Source organism: Magnolia sinica, chromosome 2 (genome assembly GCF_029962835.1).
Source record: "Magnolia sinica isolate HGM2019 chromosome 2, MsV1, whole genome shotgun sequence".
Taxonomy (NCBI): domain Eukaryota; kingdom Viridiplantae; phylum Streptophyta; class Magnoliopsida; order Magnoliales; family Magnoliaceae; genus Magnolia; species Magnolia sinica.
The window spans coordinates 49,495,380-49,499,912 of NC_080574.1; the positions used below are offsets into that span (position 1 = coordinate 49,495,380).

Below are 4,533 nucleotides of genomic sequence, written 5' to 3' on the forward strand. Positions count from 1 at the left end.
AAGAAAAAAGTTTGAAAGAAAGAAATAAACAATGAAGATGCGTATGTATCGTACCTCTAAAATCCTAAATCTCAATAGCATCTTGGGTGAGTCTTGAATGGATGTTCATGGGAGAGTTAGGGAGGATAAAAGCTCTATAATCACCGTTGATATCTTTTCTCCTTAAGGAATTCAACATCTCTTCCATAGACAAAGTAGAATCAACTAGTGGTGGATAACCCAGGCAGTTTAAGAAACCCTAATGTGGGTGAGATCTATGATATTATCCATGAGACCAGGTGTTGTTCTACTTCTTCCCAGTTATGGACTTTGGTTATTAGAGGGTGTGTGGTCTTAAAGCCAGTCTTCCACCAAGGGTACGAGTTGTCGTATTCGAAGAGTAGAACTTTTATGTCGACTTCTGCGCATTCAGCTGCATATCCAGGGTTGTCATCGATCAAGACTTTTGCTCCCAAGGACCTGCAAAAGACAGGACTTACAGTAAAATGATATGTCATCTGTGGGAGATTTAGACAAATCACTGCATTGGTTTCATTCATGGAAGTGACATGTTGGACATGGTGTCATGCCTACGTGCCTGCACACATGCAAGATCCAAGCCTTTGACCAGGTGTTACCTTCTATGTACATAACCTAGCACAAAAGTTAGGCCAGTGTACAGAACTAATGAACAGATTAAAAAGTTATCCTGTTTTCTACGACGTGGCTTAGCTGGTGACTTGACCAGGCTGATTTTTGGGGTCAGGGATGCACCTGGTAGGGCTAGATGTTTACGACACATGCCAATATAAACCGGCTGGCCAAATGTGTGGGATTAGCAAACCTTGTGAAAGGCATATAGCATCACATTCTTTTATGCAAGTATAAAATATAGAAAGATGCATCCAACTAGAGTACAAACACATTAAGATGCGTTATCCAAATATAACACCAAAATGATGAATAACAAGAGTCATTTTGTTCAAATGGACATGTTAATGCATGCCCAACACATTCACAACATGCTTGAGAAAAATAAAAACACACATTCTCAACATGGCCTTTTTTTTGGTAATTTTATAACACAGTGGCAATTTTTCTTACCACAAAAAGGGTGTCAATTTTTCAAAAAACTGGACTGTCCTTGTCAAACAGGTCTCTGCCACTTCATGACTCACACAAAATTTATTTCTTAAGAAATTGAGCATGACTTCAGCTAACAGAGTGAGCATTGAGAGGCAGTTCATATTCTTTCTTTATTTCTTTGAAAAGCTAAAGGTCAGTGCACACATTGTCTCCTACCATTTGAAGTATGTAGGAATCTCATTAGCATTTCATATTTGCATTTTCAAATACCTATAAAAAAAATGCCCACCCATCATTATTAGATGGGGAGAGATGTGCATGACTCTCAATGAACACTATGTGCACACAATAGTTCCCAGGAAAAAAAAAAAAAGAAATGTTTCCCTATTCTAACATCAAGTCTCTTAAGACTCTTAAGGTAGCCTTGTCCAACACAACATATACATGTCAAAAACCAACACATGTCTAAAGTTAGATAGACGTGGGTATACGAAGCATGCCCGAATGGCTTCATCGAGGTTTTCAGACTTCAAGACTCGGGTTTTCATGGTCACCTTTTGTGAACCTTAGCATTTATCAGAAATTACAAGATCCCAAGGAGGGAGTGGCTACCTGCAAATCTTTGATTTGGATCTTGAATGCCCATCCAAAGCAAAGTGATTACCAAAGTGGATTTCCTGAAACAGTCCTCAATAATGCCTCTCGATCCATTCAATTGTGTGGTCTTTGATAGCATTCTGGCGAGATCTATTCAAATAAAAAGTTCAAAATCAAGCAAATTCAAAAACTGAGAGACCAAAGGATGTTGATTTCATTAAAAAGATATCCTAAAAATGAGTACAAACATTAAAGCACTCACATGACAACCGACAGATGCAAAATGTAGACAATCTAAGAAGAGCCTGGTGAGCCCCTGGAATGGGATGAATTCCTTTCTTGAAATTAGCTGTCTTAAAGAACTCGTGAACCCGGATATTAGCTGCCACAAAAAGAGAGAGATACTCTGAATTGAGTTCATAGAGCAACATCGACATTATATGTATCTTAGTCAGCATGTAATTGTTGAGTATAGGAAACTTTCATGAATGTATTCCCCACTCTGCTTTGAAAACCTGATCCAGTAAATGAACAACTCAATGATTAAATTAGAACAAACGGAGACTTGGATTGAATTAAAAACCCAAGAAAACCTAATTAAGTACTTCAGCCAGTTTCAAATTAACTTGAACTCTGGCCACTGGTGTCTATCAAGTCTGTAGCGAATTTCAAGTTTTTAACACTTGATTTCACTACATCAAAGAAAGAAGAAATAATTTTGAGTAAAGATGCATGATATGATGTGTAATAATCAAATAAAGCATAAAAATGTATTGAATGGTACCTTCTGTGTAAGAACACTTCCATATCTATGGCAGAACAGAAGATAAAACAAATCACGCACAAGTAATAGATGTTTAAAACAACCAACAAAAAAAAAAACTCATTACCCAAAATCCATATAAAAAAGGCTTCCCTATACTGGACTAAACACCAAAAAATTCCACGAGGCTATCATCACATACCCTGAAGAACTCGTATACATAATACTCTGAAACTGAGTGTTTCGAAGCATAGTGATTAGCAATAAATTTGTTCAATGCTGAAAGGAAGCTTCCAAGAACTGCAGAGAAAAGAAATGGGAGAGAACTTGCATAAAAAAACCAGAGATGGTAACAAAAATTCACTAATGTTGAAGAAAAAATCACCACATTCATTAGGCACTATTGATCCCTCACGGCGTGTGTTTCTTTGGGTAGGAGCTTTACGACTGCTGCAATGGAGAGAGAAAGAAGAGAGGGCAGAGATGCATTGGAGAGAGATGGAGCAAAGATCGGGAGGGAGAGAGAGGATTGGGAAATGGAGAGATTATGGAACGGAGAGAGAGAGAGAGAGAGAGAGAGAGAGAAATAACCCCTTTTTAGGCGCGGCTCTGTTTTGAACGCGCGCCCAAATTTGGGCGTCGTCTCACGAAACGAACCGTGGATGGTCCTAACAGGGGCTCTGTGGGGCCCACTATGATGTATTTTGTTTATCCATTCCAACCATTAATTTTATCAAATTACTTTAGTTCATTATCTCAAACTTAAGTTAGATTGAAGGCTCAAGTAGACCACACCATAAGAAGAAAATATGATTTAATCTCCATGTTTCCTACCGTGTGGTCCACTTGAGCCTTCGATCTAGCTGATGATTTATTTCATGCTCTAAAATAATATTTACAAATATATGGATGGCTTAGATAGAACATACAATTTTTTTAGGCCTCATAGAGCCCCTTACAACGCTATTAATTATTAATGGTGTATCAACTTTTTAGCTACGGATTAAAACCGTAGCAACCATAGCTAAGGTTTATATCCATAGAAAAAAACTAACGTGATCTGAATCATTTGCCCCTTTTTTTGGTAGTGCATAGATTTTCTCTAACTTCGCCCATAAACTAGCTGCAATTTTCTCCCTCAAAACATTATAGAGAACCTCATCCGTGAGACAAAAACGGATGGAGGCTAAAGCATTACTATTAAGGGTTTCCCATTCTTCTTATTTCATAATCGATTTCTGCTCCTCAAGAGCCTTAATCTCACATTGCTTGGTTAATAGGCTAATCATCTTAACCTTTCATAACTCAAAATTATTTTTGCCTGAGTACTTTTCAATATCAAACTTGGCGTTACCCATTATTGTTAATCCTTCAGATTCAGATCTGTGCCCCAACGATTGCTCTAATACCACTTGTAGGGATTTGATCTGCAGAATCACACAAATATGGATCTTGGATAACAATCCAAGAGCACCAAGAAAACACAAAAGAACACAAAGATTTAACGTGGAAAACCCTTACGAGAAAAAACCATGGCACAAAGCTACAGAAATTCCAATATAAAAGCACAATTTATAAAGATGGAGGACTTCCCCGACTTAAGCAATCCTCAAACCTCACCTTCTTTCCACCCCTTGAAACCCTAGAACCCTTTTAAAAATACTTAGAACCTCTTAGAATACCCTCCCAATCCGTATGCAACCGTTTATATAGTTTTAGAAAGAAATATAATTTGAATAGGAAACAAAAAATCACAAAATCTGCATAATAAGGACCAAAATTGTCCAGCGACCGGGGCTGAAAAATGTGGAAAAATTCGATCAGGGGTGAAAATCTGAAATAAATTCGATGGCATCAACTGGCTTCATTGACATCGAAGCTGGTTCGATGTAATCGAACCCACACTATCAGATTTAAGACATTTGTTAACAACAGAGTATTGGTAAAAATTATAATCTCCAAATAAGGAAGTTTGTTGGCAAAAGTCTGATCAGAAGATGGTGATAGATGTTTGTAGGAGTGATGAGGGGAGTGGAGGTGCTCATAGCTGAAACCTTAGGTAAAGTGTTTTACTCTAATGCTATGAAAAGGCAGGTAAACAACATATT

The 4,533-nt window shown here is 37.6% G+C and overlaps 1 pseudogene; it reads right to left on the reverse strand.

Annotated features, from left to right (window-relative positions):
• LOC131225339 (uncharacterized) lies at nucleotides 1-2,819 on the reverse strand (annotated as a pseudogene).
• Nucleotides 2,820-4,533: the final 1,714 nt, after the last annotated feature.